The 18,133-nt window shown below is 34.4% G+C and overlaps 1 pseudogene; it reads right to left on the reverse strand.

Moving 5' to 3' along the window:
• Positions 1-1,790: 1,790 nt before the first annotated feature.
• Positions 1,791-3,137, reverse strand: LOC120201756 (annotated as a pseudogene).
• Between the last annotated feature and the right edge of the window lie 14,996 nt (positions 3,138-18,133).

Genomic DNA, 18,133 nt, shown 5'->3' on the forward strand with positions numbered 1-18,133 from the left:
TTTTTCTTTTAGGTAAAAAACAATCCAGAATCAATCTTTGGATCTCGGCCTTATTTGGACTTACCACAACTATCATCGCTAGTTCCAACTTAGTTGAGATTTGGAAATCCTACTCTATATGTTATCTCAATGAGAATCAAAGTCGATCTCAATTTCCCTTAGCGGATCATCGCTAAGTGTGTTCCCAGGAAGTCGAACTTGCTACCAGTCAATTCTTCCTCCAACTTTAAATCGAAACAACAATCAAGCCAACATGCACTTTTGAAATGAAAGCGTTTTGATTTTTTAAGGAAAGACCAATGTCAATCCAAGTTTGTAGAAAATTAAGAATGTAGCCCAAAGGTATTAGGTGTTATTCAATTCTTATAATCGGAATTGAGTCATCGTTTCAGACTTTTACTTATGAGAAAATTAACTAAGTATGATAGAAATTATACTTAGCATTTTTAAAGAATAAAGTAAAAACTTAAAAAATAAAAAGTGAGAAGGGAAGAGAAAACTTTTATAAAATAATAAAGTAAATAAAAAGTTAAAATCGATATATTTCATGCCTACCCGAGAGTATTTATAGTTCTCTAAAACCATAGAAAAGAAGGAAAAATAATTAAGAGAAATCCCAAAAAATTTAAATAAAATCCAAAAAATAAATGATAATTTTTTATCTAAATTTAAACTCAATCCTTATTATTTGTCCGTCCTTCTAAAATGTTAATTAGACCTTTAAAAAGCAGCCACGTAACACATCATCATATTCAAAGTCATCCACTAATTCAGATTTGACACCAAAAATAAAAACGGTTGAATTTCACATGTTTAGCATTATTTCTTAAATTCAACATGATACACCGAAAATGAATAAAAATGCCTTAAATCAAAAATAAAATAAACAGTAAAAAATAATTAACAATAAATAATAACCAAATAAACAATCGTTCCTAGTATTGGTGTTGAGATAGATTGATGGAGGGAGAGTAGTAAAGGGGATGGTGAAAGATTTGGTGGGTTATAGGGATTGCCACAAACGTCATGGAAAAGCTATAGCTAGATTCCATGGGGCATTAGCAGTCAAAACATATATGACATATGGGACCCATCTCTGACATGAAAGCGATTTGGAGGAGCCAATAGTCGCAGCTTTGCCACTTTTGGTCTGTCTCTTTCCCACCCAAACTACAACACTGTAAACACACATGCTTCATGCCCACAGCTGGAAACAATTTCACCTCTTTCTATCAGCTTTAACTGCAATCAAACATTTTTTTAAATGAATCACTTTTAACCATAACTTGATGTTTTGGGACCTTGGGTTTTCAGGTTTAATTGCAACGATTAAACGGATATAAAAGACTGATTACACACACTCTTGCCATTGAATATTGTTAGCTCTTAGGCCGGATCTACTTTTTACCAACCACACGGGCAGATGGGGCGCCCTCATAAACGGGAAAAACAAAAGTTAAAGAGACACTAAAGCGCTTCTCCTTTGTCTATACCTATGAGGTTGCCATTCTTAAATGGGATACAGCTCTGGCCACGCATACGTTGCATTTTTGCAATGCCCCCATTGCCAGCTTAAAAAATCACAATTACTTTGAAAAGAAACGTGACGTCTATCTAAGCTTCCGGTTTTGCAGTCAAATCTGCAGCTGTCACACGAATGAAAACAAAGGGAACTGGAACCGATCGAATATGGACATTGAACGGCCGGCATTTGAATTTTCAAACAGCTTTCGATTAGTGAAAATTTTGATTCGGAAACAAAGCGACTTATGATGCATATAGAGACCATATTTTGAGATACCTACTTTCTTTCGTTACCATATTATATATATTTTACACCAGGCTTTGGCTAATTTCCATTGCTGAAGCATAAACTAATCCCCATGTAAATTACAAAACTTTAGCTAATTTATTCCTTCAGCAAGAATTTTAAGAGCTTTATGTTTGGGTGATTTTACTGTCCTGCGAAGTACCATTGAAGTGTGGGGCTTGATCAACTGAGAGGAAATTATAAGGTTCCTCAGGTGTAAACACACATTGCTCTTCCACTTTCACTGATTGCGGTTGGTATTTATTACCCAGAATCGTACTCGTGTCAAATGGTAGAAACCAGTGATGATTCGATGAATCCGAAGATGAGCAAAATCCATGATCTGAAAGGAAGAAGAAGAGATGGAGAAATCAACATTTGAGCATTTCCATTCCTTTCTTTGACAGCACCATTGGAATCATCATCATTTTCACAGGAACCACGGTCTTTGGTTTGCCGTGAAAATTTTGAAGAATCTTCTTTAACCGACTGGCTGCTGCCTTCTGAATTCTCTTCTTTAAGCTTAGCTTTCAGATCCATCAACTGCAATTTATCATCCAAAATATCATATTAAACTTCAAGAATTTTCAACTTGCTGAATTTCAGATGGGATTTTAGGGATAATTTTATACCTCTGAAGCTAAAGCTTGTTTCTCTTGTTCAAGTTTGTCGTAATCAAGCTTGAGAACATCATTTGGATTTAAGGATAACATACTCTTTCTCAACTGTTTGGTCTTCCAACGGGCACGGCGATTTTGGAACCAAATAGCGACTTGCCTGTCTGAAGCCCTAATTCTTCAGCTAATCCACCTTTCTCTCTGGTCTAACTTGTTTTCCAACTCGAAATTCTTCTCCAAGGCCTTAACTTGATTGATGGATAATCGCCTTTTCTTCTCAGTAGGTTGATCAACTTCTTCTAACCTATCATTCCTCTAAATCATCTAGCAGTGCCTGGAATTCCCTGCTGTAAATTTGCTTCCTCTTTGAATTCATCTCCTCTACAATCATCAATTTAACTCAGTAACATGTTCCACATATATATAAAAACTATTTGCATTTCTAGAGGAAAAAATGTATAAATGTAGATAAGGTAATGATTGAATTTTGCATATACCTTTTGGTGGGACGATGAAATTCGAAGCATCCTGGGAACCTGACAAACTGGGCTGCTTCATGATTAATCGAAAAGTAAGAGCCTAAGCTGATCTTTGTCTAAGGAACTCTGTTTTGGTTGGCGATTGAGGGCTTATCTTGAAGCGGGTTAGCTGTTTAGGTCTGCTAATCCGACAACAATTCTTCTTTCACTGCTTCTCGGTTCTCACTTCAACTATTTGGAACCTGACATATCGTGTTTAGCACTCATATATAATAAATTGAGATTGAAATTTATTTTAAAAAATTAAATTGAGATAATTTTATTAATAATATTTTATTTAAACTTATTATCATGTTGATTCAACTCAAAGGAAGATGTGAGAGTTTTACCATGCGGTAGTCTTAATATGTGGTTACGAAAATACGTTATTGTTATTATTTTTTTAATTTTTTAATATAAAATTATTTAAAATATTATTATTTATAATTAAAACATTAATGTTTTTTTAATATTTCTATAAATAGCCTAATAATAACAAAACCGATAGAAAAAAATATTTTAGTTAGCGTTTTACCGGATATGTTAACAAAACCGATAAAGTGCCCAATAATAACAAAACCGATAGAAATAATAATATTTTAGGTAATTTTTTATCAAAAAATTAAAAAAATAATAACAAAACCAATAACGCATTTCCTTAACATTATATTAAAGATGCCGCACGTAATACTTCTCAATAAGACATAAGAGATGAAGTAAAAAGAGATTTACATATGGATGATCTTGAAACTACGAATAAACCCTTCTATATCTGTCTGTAAATATTTAAACAAGGTATATCTGGTCTGTCAAGATTTTATGGAGAATGGTGACGATAAAGTTTCAGGATACTAATGATAAAGCTCTCCTTTGTTTGAATAGAGAAAATAAAAACTCTCGTCTGAATCAAAGTTAAACTGCAATATTTGGAGACGGTGAATTATGAGAGGAACATGCTTTATTGGGGGTTGATATATAAAGACTTTAAGTTGATGTGAACTACTGTAGCGATTTGAAATTCAACAACAACAACAAAAACCCTATTTTCATATGCAATGGATAAGAGGGAGGTAGGTAATAGGCTGCCCCCAACGTCAGGTTGAGAGCAGCTTCCGTGGAATACCTCTGGCAGTCAGAAAATTAAAAATAAAGATAAAATGCAATGCATGTATAAATAAATAAATACATAGTTGAACAGTCTTCATATGCAGTCTACATATACACGTCTGTAATGGGATGTATCCCTGCAAATAAATCTATGCGTAAAAACCTTTGCATATAGACGAAACGTAAGACCCGACTAAAATTAAAAAGAGGAAACATGAAGAGAATGATACATAAGTCAACGATAGCAAGCAACGAGAAAGAATAAGGTCAAATGAGTTAAAACCTAAACTAAGGCAACACTTCTCCGCTACCCTAGTTCTAAGCCTTCATAAATTCCAATGACAGAAACGTATAAAATTAGAAGTCATAGTAATTTCTTTAAAGCATTAAAAGAAGACGGAGATGATACACCCTATGGATGTGACCGCACTACTCGGCTACCCTGGTCTTAAGTCTCCATACTTTCCTATCTGAGGTCATGTCCTCGGTAAGGGCTAAATCCTTCAAATCATATCTCAAGCAGTCTTCCCACTTCTGCCTTGGTCGTCATCTCCTTCTGGCACCGTCGATTGTAATCGACTACCCTCCTGACCGCATCCGACGGTTTTCGCCTAAGGACATGCCCAAACCATCGTAGTCTTCCCTCCCTCAATTTTTGGATACATGCATAACCCCCCAAGGACATCCTAATAGCAGAGTTTGGTGTCATGTCCCACAGAGTCCTACCACATGCCCATCGAAGCATTCTCATTTCTGCGGCCTCCATCCTCCTTACGTGATCCTTCTTGATTGCCCAACATTTGATCCATATAGCAGCGCTGGTCTTATTGCCATTTTAAAATTTCCCATTAGTTTTAGAGGCACCTTATTGTCACACAAAACTCCGGTAGCAGCCATCCACTTTAGTCATCCCGCCTTTATACGATGTGTAACGTCATCATCTACACCCCCATCTTTATGTATAATAGACCCTAGGTACTTGAAACAATCCTTTGAGGGAGAACATGTTCTTCTATGCATACATCTATCTTCATCGTTATGGTTCCCACAGAAGTTTGAACTTAAATACTCCTTCTTTGCAATATTGATCCTTAGACTTTTTCTTCCAAACAGTCTTCCAGGTAGCCAGTACTATTTAGCTCAGTTCTTGTTTCAGCAACTAGGACAATGTCGTCAGCGAAAAGTATACACCATAGAACATCGTGGTGTTGCACAATAGATGTCGTCCATAATCAAGGCAAAGATGTAAGGGCTAAGAGCCGACCCCTGGTGGAGTCCAATTTCCACCGGAATGCCTCGGTGTCGCCAACTGTAGTCCTGACGTATGTAGTAGATCTACAGTACATATACGAATCGCCCGGATATAAGCAGTTGGGATTCGTCTCGTTTCCAAGGTCTTCCAGATCATATCGCGGGGAACGCTATCATACGCCTTCTCAAAGGTCAATGAACGCCATGTGAAGATCTCTATTTTCCCTATATTCTCCATAAGCGATTTGAAATTCGTTTTTCTTAATTATTATTTTGTTTTTTAAAAGTTCGATTTCACTTGTTCTTATGGTCATTTAGTTTTTATGGATAAATCACCCATATAGTCACTCATTTTCACAAATTGTTATTCTAGTGGTTTAAATGAAAAATTTACAAATTTTTCAACTTCATTAGACAATGTTTGTGCATTAGTTACTCAAATTTTATTTTAATTTTAGTATTTCCTTTAAATTTTATTTTAGTCAGTTACTTTAGATTTCATAATCATTTAGTCACTCACTTTAAATTAATATAACATGAATCCTATATGGATTTTCATCCTAGTAAATAATTTAATATTTTAGAGACAATAATTAAAATGATCTCATATAAATTGACTTTATCTATTATTTTTGGATTGATTGAGTTGCTCGAGGACTATTGCCCCTTAATTAGTACAAAAACTAAACATTTGTCTAATAAAACTTAACCATATGTATCTTGGATCAGTGGTGTGAAATACAGGACCGATGCATAAATACATGTCATGGGTGAGAACTTAAGAAATATATAAAAATTTAGGGGTGTGAAATTATAAAATATTAGAGAACACAAAAGTAAATAATTCATATAAATATAAATAAAATATCTAAAATATAAGAAGATTTAAAAATTTTAGGGGTGCGATACCCTAAGTCCATTCCTGTTGAAATACATACTACAGTTATTTTGAATTGTTGTTAAAGATGTTTGTATTAAACTTTGGTGCTGGAAATTGATAATATCATTTTAAAGTTATAAATACCCAAAAAGATAACGGAGATCGAAGTATGAGAAAATGAACCTTAAACCAAACATAATCACCATGGTTCATTGTATAGAGGCATATGGGTGTTCGTTGTCAACTCATTACTAGGAAAATGCATATACAAAAAAGAGGTTAACACTCTGATTTATGAGCGAGCCTTTAAATACACATACATATAGGCTTAGGAAATAAAAGGTTGTCATTTTGCCACATCCAACATTGAACAATGAATTGCATCATTCATTATTTTTATGATTATTCTAAAGACTAGTAAGTAAATAAAACTGAGTCATTCCAAAAGAATTCAGTTGAATAAATCATATAGTTTGGTTTTTTTATATTTAATGGTAAAATATGATTTTTTTTAATGAAAATTTAAATTATATAAATTACATTTGGATAAGATATAATCTTATAAATATCAGGGTAGAGTAGAAAAGACAGAGTAGACAGAGCATCAATTAGTAATAATAATTGATGAGATGACTTTTTAATCTGAACTCCCTTAATAAATCCTAAAGAGACGTGGAGCCCTGGAATGGGCCACCGAAAGGTGTCAAATTTGCATTGGATTTAGGGTCTGGAATTGCTAATGTACGGATACTGCTCTAATTTTGGGTTCTTTTTTCTAAAAAGGAGTCCGACGCTTGTATCTCTCCCAAACCCATCATCATCATCATCGGTAGGTTGTGATTTTGATAAACTCGTAAAGAAACGACTTCCCAACTGTGGAACAGTCTTGTTCTTCCACAACTCTTCACCCCTAATCAACAATTTATGCAAAATTGATTTTATCCAATAACATGTTGCCAAGCAATGTCCAATGATGTACAAAGGAAAATGGTAATGGCAGTGCTGACCGAAGCTTTCTGTGCTAGTAAATAACAGCTAATTGAGACATCTGTCAAGTCTAAATAGGTCGGTCGTTAGTCTAGACCAAACCAATACGCAGGATGTTGTTAAGTTTTCGGGGTATTGTATAATACTTATAAAGGGATTTTTATTTTTTATTTAGATATATTCGATTTTAGAGTAATAATGGCGTTTTATGACAAACGCCGCAATAGGTCCATCTATAGTGACGTTTTTTCAATAAAACCGTAATAATAGTGATTTTTTAAAAAAACGCCACTATAGATATACTTTTTTGGGGACCATTTTTTGGGGGCCTTGGGCCATCGCGTAGTTTGCGTCGACTCAACCACGCCCCTGCGAATACGTCTCACCGCGACCACCGTTATCAATCTCAAAAGGTTTAAAGGTGAAAATGTGTTTCTCAAGAGATCTCATTGACTCTATGAATATCCAATTTATAAGTCAGAAAGAAGCTATGGGATAAGCAACTTTTTGTGCTGGTCACTTTATTACAGCTTCAAGAGAAAAAAAGAGGGGGGGGGGGTGGCAATGCCAATTGCCAAGATCACATCAGTTGGGGGTCCAAATCTCAAATTGAACAACTATATCCGTTCACATGGCGTTTGTAGGAACTTTGTTTTATCAGTGAATTCTTTTGAAAGGAGCTTGCTTAGCTATATGGGACACAATTGGATTGTTTCAAAGCCGTGGCTGACAGACAAACTTTCATGTACTATTTATGATTCCTATTTGTGGAAAGGAAAATGATGGTCGTGTCATGCTTTAGTTTCGTGCAAGGCACAAGCACATTAACCCCTACAAGAAAAAGGGGCATTCTTTTTTAGTCTGATGCAGCTAAAAATGGGTCCAAGAGATAAGCACGGATTAATGTGGTAATTAAAAGGGTAAAAGGGATAAGGATTTGAAAGTAGGTAGGTTAGAGGCTTATAGCCATAATTTAGTGTCATACTGTCATTTTTTATGGGCAGTGTAAAGAAAAAGGTCATTTGATACCGACACTTTTTCACGGTAATATTCTATTTAACATCTTTTAATCAATATCTTGAGGTAACATTTTTGATTGAGTAGTACAAAGGTGCATTCCTAGGGACGTGTTTTACTTGAGTTTATGTTAATTGGGATACCACGCGTGTAAGGTGCATCTTCGGGGATGCACTTTATATGGTTTCTGTTGAGTTGGATGTCACGCTGGTATTTTTTTAATAATAATGATTTTATTTTTATTGTTATTATAAATTATTAATATATTATGTAAAGTGTTTCGATTATAATTTAAGAATTATCGAGTATTATTTAAATGTGTGTTAAAAGTAGAGTGAATTTAGGTTTTTATGTTATATGTTTCAGAGACTTTGGCATTCACCCATTCCACGCGACATTAATCGGATGTAACAATAGATGAAAACTAACTTTGATCTTATTGTAGTTATAGGAAAAATGTATGAAATTATAATATTACACGCATGGTTATATATCTATTATTTTTTATTTTGATTATCGATCTATTAATTTTATCACTTAATTATTTAAATTTTATCAATCTAGTCATCTGTTATCAATATTTAACGAAAATATTGATGCATAAGTTAATAAAATTAGTATAATTACACATTTAATCTTCAATACTTACATATTTTATCAATTTAGTCTTATTTTTAATTTGTTTAATTTAATATTTTTTCTCTACTTAGAAGGTGGAATTATTATAATATTTTAAAATTAATAATTACTTTTTTATAATAAATAATATTAATTATTAATTTAAATAAATATCATAAAATAATTTTTAAATAAATTTTTTAAAAAATTATTTAGGTGTACATACATTGAGAAATTATAGAAAATGCAATTATATTTAAATATTAGATACAAAAACATTCATTTAAATAGAATATTAATTACATAAGGGTTAACGGTTATGTGATGATAACAGAGGTGGACATTTTTTTTATTGTGCCCGATGTTTCTACAATGCCCACATCGTTTTTGTTATGTTGACTTCTCCCGAATATCCATATCACAATGTATTCTAGTAGATTTTGGACGTCCTGAGCCCTTCAATAGCAATGGATCTGGTACAATTGTAAGCCAAGTTTGAATCTCATCTGGGTCTCTTTCGTTTCCTATGGGCAGAAACTCAAATTCATATACCTTGAATACTTGTGAAAGTTGGCATATAGGATCAACATAATTTTTGTAGTCCAAATGCGAATGTGAGCAAGATGTAATGACATGAGAGCATGGATATTTGATTGCTCGAAAGAAACCACAATTGCACCAACTCTCATGCAGATTAACTTTGAAAGAGTTAGCTTCAATCCCTTACAGCGGACGTGGCATTTCGGTTACACGAAACAATTCACGAGTACGAGAAAAATTTGTAACCAACATCCCATTTGATGCAGCCACTTTTTTTTCTTCTGTAAATCAGCTACTAGTCTTGGGTGGTAAATATGGTTGTTTTGCATCCAAGTAAGAACTTTTCCACCGAGCTTTGCAAAGAGTTGACCCAAACGAAAATAAGTCGTTTTGACCAACGTCGTGACTGGTAAATGACGTGCCCCCTTTAAAGTTGAATTTATTGCTTCAGCCAAGTTGATTGTCATATGACCATAGCGATACCCCCCGTCATACGCATTTGTCTACATTTCTTTGCTGATGTCCATAATGTATTCGCACCCCTTCTATTTTTGCCAAACAACTCTTGTAGCATAGACTCAAACCTTTGAGGTAAGAGTCCGTAACCTAAGCCATTAGGAATATGAAATGGTTATATTAGGTATAATAAGTAATACGAAAATGATAGAAAAATTGGAAAAAAGTGACATACCTATCCGCACACAATAACGATGTTGAACATGTAGAGGTCTATACATTGTACCCAAAGACTCTATTGTTGCTTTTATCCCGGCTCCTCGGTCTGAAATAATACATACTCGTTCCCTAGTGACAACATGTAAACGTAAATTTTTAAGGAAAAAAACCCAGGACTCAGTGTCTTTTCCTTGAACGAGGGAAAACGCAACAGGACGAATATTGTGGTTTCCAACTTGGACCATAGCCAATAATAAAACTTGCTTGTATTTCCCATACAAGAAAGTATCATTAATTTGGACAACTGGTTTACAGTACTTGACTGCATTAATACATTGAGGGTTAGTCCAAAAGATACAGTAAATTTGGCAGTGATCGCGAACCACTCGATCATTCACGTAATGATGTTGAGTTTCGAACTCAACAATTGTCACGAGATTGAGTCTTTGCACAACATGAAACCAACTGGGCAGCTCGTTGTAAGAGGAATCTCATTTTCCATGAAGTTTGCAAATGACATTATGTTTTGCCAACCAAGCTTTTTTATAGGAGACGGTGTACCCATATTGTGACTGTATAGCAGAAATCAACACTGCAACATCTATATGAGAGTTTTGTTTCACAATGGGCATGATTGCTTGGCAAATAATTGGAGTCCAAGTTGGGATGATCTTGGTTTATACCTCTTGCACAACACGTATGAGGACCGTTGTATCTGGTTAGCTCCTATAAGTTGTTCGTCCTCTTTCCCTTTGATACACGGGCCATCCATTGACATCTGTTGTCACGTTGGACGCAATAGCAAACATATTTCTCCGTGGTAGTTCGATCAACTCGAGACTGAACTGAGTTACGAATATTGTAACTCTTTATTGCCATCATTGCTTCCTCCTTTAATGCAAACTCTATTCCAATATGTAAATCACCATCATTGACTGGTGACTGAAGTCCATAGTTGCCAACATTAGGAAGATCTGAAAATTCAGGCTCGTATATTGCATCATAATCAGCCCATACATATGTGCAGGAAGTTCGGCTGGTGTTGTATTTATCGGAACGTAATCCTCATCATCATCAGAATATACGTTAAACTGTGGTGAGTCAGGTTCAACGAATAATCCCGTCTCAGTACCATCTACACTTGGCTCCCGAAGAGGTATTTCTGGTGGAGATGAGGGTACCTCCGATAATCCAATGTTGAGGTCAAATAAGTTCCAGCTTGCGTGTTCTCCCCTTGAACTTGAGGCCATTGTATCATGTGGCATGTGAATAGACTACCGTCTCGATGACATTTCCATATGTAAGTCAAAAACATTGGCAGATAAATGTCTGCCCCTTGAAGTAGAAGAGATGTTGCCATATGTATTATTGATGAAGCCATGTGGGTTGAGATCATAAGCAGTTACTGATGAATGTCTTCCTATTGAACTTGATGACATAACATCTGGCGTTGGATCCACCATTAATGATGTGAAATCATTACAGATCAGTTGCGTCGGGCTATCAACTTGATCAACTTGATATACAATTCCAAAGTGAGAGGAATATGAGAGACCACGAGAAGCACAAACCTCAATAAAAGTGGCATACATTTTAATAAGAGATTGTGAACTCCCCATATGAGTATCAACCATCATAGAAACATCATCATCCTTGGAAAGCTAAAATGATGTATACGTTAGTGGAAAAAGTTCAGTAGGAAATCTATACTGAAGTGAAGATAGTCTTCTCCGGCCAGCTACATGAATCTTTAACGAAATTTTTGTGATTAACTCCCCAAGAGTGATGTTTCTCTTCAAAGTTAAGTGGATATAATGATCTGACTAAAAAACAATCCCCTCTTCAGCTTCCTTAATTTCTCCATCATATAAAACAACAGCAGAAAGACGACTTATTTTCAGAGAACAGAGGATTGAGATTTTTGAGAAATTTAGAGTTTGAGAATTTGAAAGCTTGTGAACTGAAGTTTGTTTTGAAAGTCCATAATACGTTGCATATAATAGTATCTATAAACAGGGTACTATTCACGTGAAGGCACGTTCTTGGGGGCACACGTTCGATTATTTTGTCAGATAATATGTTATTATTGCCCTATTATGTCACTCATGTCCCTCAGGGGCACTATTTATGTCAGTACCCAAAGTGGTGAAAGAGCGTTCCCGGGGGCGCGCCTTTGATTATTTTGTCAGAGAATATGTTATCATTGCACTATTATGTCTCTCATATCCCCTGGAGAACTATTCATATCAGTACCTATTATTTATGAGGGGACTTGACAAAGTGGTAAAAACGCGTTCTCGGGGGCGCGCCTTCGATTATTTTGTCAAAGAATATGTTATCATTGCCCTATTATGTCACTCATGTCCCCCCGGAGAACTATTCATGTCAGTACCTATTATTTCTGAGGGGACTTGGCAAAGTGGTGAAAGCGCGTTCCCGGGGGCGCGCCTTCCATTATTTTGTCAGAGAATATGTTCTCATTGCCCTATTTTGTCACTCATATGAAATTGGATGTTCATATTTTAAATTAAAACATTATGTGAAGTTTGAATAAATTGGGTAAAATGTTATGAATAAATTGAATAAATGTGAAGTGATCAGTTGGTTGTTTGAATATATTGGATAAAATGTTATGGATAAATTGAATAAATGTGAAGTGATAAGTTGGTTGAGACATTGAAATTGTATGGAATGAGCATCGATATGTTTTTACGAATAAATATGAAGTGATAAGTTGGTTTTAATGTATATGTTTTAATGTATATGTTAAGGATAAAATCATACGTATGGATAAATTTAATTTCAATTTAAGTAATGTGAACTATAATTGGAATATAACTTTTAATTTTGAATACAATTGGAATATTAAGTTGAATTTAATGTTAAATTTCGAATACCATAATTTGTATTTTAATTTTAAATTTCGAATACTATAATTTGTATATTAAAAAACATTTAATGTTAAAATTGAATAAAAAATAACATTAAAAATATTATTCTAACAACCATGAAACATTTAAATAACATAACCAAATTACATAAATTTATGAAATATAACTATTTAAATAACATTAAAATACAACTGGATCAACGATGTCGTCTTCTCAAATGAGTTCCACATGGCGGTGGTTGTCTATTTTGCTGAGGATTTCTTCGTGGAACTTGTTCTTTAGTCTCCTCATATTAATTATCATCATCATCATCGGTATTTTCTTCGACTGGTGTTGTAGATGATGTTGAAAGGCCTGTATAAAATAATAACCCTAGAGGAGTGCTACTAATAATCCCACCGCTCATAGAAAATTAAGAAAAGTGTGAAAACATTGGCATCAATGTCTGTGATCCAGATGGAGATTGAGGTGTCTGTGGAGAAGGACCACCAGCCAAATAAGATGCATATGAATCATATGTTGGATCATTAAACATAGTCATATATGTACCTTCATATGGTGTCATAAAACCCTGCGAGCTAAGCATGTAACCTGGTGGGCTAGGAATGTAACCCTGAGGGCTAAGAATGTAACCATGCGAAGATGATATATAAATTGGTGGGCTTGGCATATACCCCTGAGAAGATGACATCTGAACTAGAGGGTTGGGCATCATCATCGGTGGATAGGGATGTTGTGGTGGGACTGATGCAGAACCGGTAGTGCATTCTCTCCGTCCACGAGTCGGGGGACGATGATATTGAGACGGTGGACGTCTCTATCGGCGCCTAGGAATGTTAACCTCTCGTGTTTCAGCCGAAAGTAGAAACGACTTTCTGTTTTCATTAAACCAGTCCATATAGTTATCCATAACCATATGATCAGTTTCAGCTTAAAATTGTCGAGGGGCCAACTGTGCATACCGGTTCTCCCAAAGCGCAATCCAATCTCTGTGTCTCACCACCCAGTAACCTCTTTCTTGCCTCGTATATCGATGTTATGCATGTCGTTTAAATTCCTAGGTGCTTCAGGAATATATTGCGTACAGTCAAACTGACGGAGCACGCGATCAACTGGATGCCACTCAGTAATAACATATCATATAAGAGGTACAATTGACATCCAAACCTCTAATGACCCACTCAAGATGCAAGTCTTTACTTCATCGCTCGCATAAGGTATCCACTGAAACTGAAATATAAATATACAATTCAAATAAATATAATATTCTAATTATATCTAACATTTTAAACTAAAATATTCATATTTAAACAGATTTTAAAACATACCTCAAACACAGCTTTTGTATCAATAAGTAAACAGATTTCCTCTAGTCTAGTAGGTATATCTCTATGGTTCTTTCTTTTCATCGACCACCTATGAAATATAATATAAACTAAATATCACCATATTTAATTAAAAATATTTAAATAAAAATTTAGTTCGAAAATTACCTCAATAATAAGGGGAATATGTATGGTTCATTGACGATCGGGTATAAGAAAGGCATGTGGAACCACGCCCATGATTGCAGAACCAGGTGACATCCACCGATAGCAGTTTTCTTATAATTTGTCGCACGACATATTTCTTTAAAGAGAAATGCCAAAACTGCAACGCCCCAACTATATCTTCCAGCTTCATCAAAATCAATCAGATGCTGCAACCACATACAATGCACCTGGTTACGAGATTTGTCGGGCATCAATATTCCTCCAACAATTCGTAGAATATAAGCCCGAGCACATGCCTTTACTTCATCATCTGAAGCATTTTCATTCAGAACTTCAAAATTAGCTTTCAACCATGATAAAACTATTCTACCTCCATTAAATTCTGGCGGAGCAGCTCCAAGATACTCCATGCACATTGGCTGCCAATCACCATCCGCCATACCACACATAATATTCCCATCGACGGGAAACCCCAGATGCATAGAGACATCCTCCAATGTAATTGTAGCCTCTCCACATGGAAGATGAAATGTGTGTGTCTCGGGCATCCACCTCTCAATCAATGCAGAAATTAGGACAGGTTCGAGTTTGTAGCCGCCAATAATTGTTGCAATATACCCGAACATGGCAGAAGACAAATATGGCAAAATACGTTGCGGTGTCGGTATACGTGGGTTTTTAATAAAGTCTCTAAAATACGATCAGTTTCCAAAATAATATGCATTATAAAAATTTATAATTAATATAAATTCATTATAAATTTAAATTAAAAATAATAATAAATATTAACATTAATTATAAAAAAATATTACCATATCACTAAAATGTCTGGAGATATAGTTTGCATCAATCGCAACATCATTTCACTTTCCATTATAATTGTAGACAAAAAAAATATAATTAACACAAAAAAATCAATAAATTTAAATAAATAATAATTATATAAATGTTATTTTAATAAAAAATAATATTTATATAATTATATTACTATAAAATATAAAAACTATTTTAAAAAATACTAACTTAAAAATAAATTTCTTACTACTAATAAGAAATTTAAAACTCAAATAGTTAGAGAATTCGAGTTATATAAGAAAGGAGAAGATGATTTTGGTGTGAAAAATGAGAGGGGTTGAGGGGGTTTATATATAGGAGGAGGAGGGATAGTTGGGGGAAAAAACGGATGGGCATTTATTGCATTTAATGAAATGTGCGTATCAGAGGATGCGTCTTTCACACGTGACATCTTAGTCAACATAAACTAAATAAAACGCGTCCCTAGAGATGCGCTTTTGTGCCACCTCAGCTGAAATGATACTACTTTGACAAATATTAATCAAAAATTGTTAAAGAGAAATATTACGGTGAAAATATGTCAGTTTAATTAAATCGCCAAAGAAAAAGGGGGGTTTTAGACTCGAGGATCCCATAGGGACTTTATGCTTTATTTCTGATCTCTTAGATATGTGCAAAAGGATTGATGGGAAAGAAAGTGACACAGAATCTGGCTTGACTTCATGCTCTCTAATCTATATGTTCTGATATAATTATATGATATATGATTATGCGCCAAAGCATATTTCAAAAGGGCGTGCATAATTGCATGAAAAAGTGTTGCGAACATGGCAGAGTTCGCACTTTTTCTTCTTCTTCAAGTGCATGTTTTTCAAAGGTTTGAATAACAAGATGAGAAGAAAAATTGCTTAATTTTGCACAAAGGGTCCCCTCGCTTTACAACTGGAAAAGTTGCATTGGGGTATGTATTTTTTTCCCTCCATATTCCGGATTTCTTTTCACCCTGCTGGGTGTTGGCCTATTAGCAACGTGCCTTGGAAGAAAGGGCAACGAACGAAGCTAAGATGTTAAACTATTTGGGATTCAAATATTTGTACCTCTCTTTGCCCAGTTAAGTACTATGTCAATCCTTCATTTTCGTTGTACTTGTAATCAAAAGAAAACAACAATGGCGTTTCGGAATTCCAGCACCAATTAAATAAAGAGCAAAATGTAAGTTTGGGTCCATCGTCTTAATTGAAAGAAAAGCGAGTTGGGGAAACTCACTTACTCACGCCACTGCCACTTTTAGAGTTGGTAATGGCTAAAACAGCAGGAAAAGAAGCAAAAGCAAGCAGCCATATGAACCCTAGAAAGCAGCAGCATGAAGCTTTGGTCCTAGAAAGAGAAAGCCAACAATTTCGTCCTTCTTTCCCCCACTCTATTACTTTATTTTCATAAGTCAAAGATACAAACATTGTGAAGGTTAGAAGTTAGAACAACGTGCCACCGACCAAAGTTAATTCACTTTGAATTGACGCAAAGTAGCGGACGCGAAACAGTAGGGGTGACAATTTTTTCTTTTTATCTCCGACAGTCTCAATCTAATCCAATTGGATCAGACTTTTCTTAATTGGAATTTGATTATTTGTTAACTTTTGGGGTCAAATTTATACTTAGCATGTTTTTTCATCTTAACATATTTATTAAAATATATTTTTATTATTTTATATCATATAATTAAGGTTTTTATTGTTTTTCGGGTTAAACGGACAGAATGATTTTTTTATTAAAAAAATCATGATCATATTATATTTTTATTATGTAAAATTAAGTTATACTGAAATCAGAATCGAATCAAAATTGAGTATAAATTTCTAATTCAAGTCCAGGTCAGAATGACCAAAAATTCACCCCGTTCTATCTTATTCTCATGCCTAATTTTAACAGATTATTTATACTTTTGAAAGAAATTTCGATTAAAAGAATCAAATGTCTTTTTGAGATTTTAATTCCGGCAATCTCATGGATTTTGCAGGCCCATTCAGGGATACCTCCTCTAGTAAACTGCAATACAACAAAGTCTCATAAGGCCCAAGAAGAGCCATAATGTGCTTGCTAAGCATTTTTTTTAATTTCTAAATAATATGGTGTGATAGATAATATATATTTATAGTAATTTTTTAATTATTGACAACATACCATGTAGATATAACTATTCAAACAAAAAATTTAAAGAAAAGTAACAATCACTTTAACCATCCATATCACTCAATAAATTCATTTGGTATGCATTAGTGTAGAGAAACAGTGTCTGGAATACAAATGATGCTATTTTATGGAAGTTGGAGAAACTTGGTAGGGTCGTAGCGGTGGTGGGAAATCACAGTCTAATGCTTGTGGATCAAGCAACAGGGAGAAGTCGAGACAATAAGGAAAGCTGCACAATAACCATCGAGTTCATGCCTAGATTCCATCATTTTTCCATGGAAAAACTCAATTCCTAATTAATGCTTGAAACTATAATATAAAAAATGGTGAATTTGCCATTTCAATTAGAATGCTAATAAATGGTGATGCCATATTACACCTAATATAAAAAAAATGAAATTTATATGTTTAACAAAGCGAATCAAACGTATCATGAAAATGTATCCCTTGCAGGCAAACAAGAAATGTTTCAGTAAATGCACCAACTAACTTACTTCAGTGGTTAAAAGAATTTTTTTATTCCTAGAGGTTACATGTTTGAGCACCAACGATTGTAGTAGAGTGATTGAATATTTATTATCAAATGGTTGATAATATTTAGAACGTATAACCTTCTTTATAATCACCTTAACATAATAATAATAAAAGGTTTCAGTTAATTGTGCCAGACCAGTTAAGCAAACATATTTCCTTCAAAATGCACACTAAGATGCAGATTGTAAATATTGGGCCTCGGGTTTGCGT

Source organism: Hibiscus syriacus, unplaced genomic scaffold (assembly GCF_006381635.1).
Source record: "Hibiscus syriacus cultivar Baekdansim isolate YM2019G1 unplaced genomic scaffold, ASM638163v2 tig00008007_pilon, whole genome shotgun sequence".
Lineage (NCBI taxonomy): Eukaryota > Viridiplantae > Streptophyta > Magnoliopsida > Malvales > Malvaceae > Hibiscus > Hibiscus syriacus.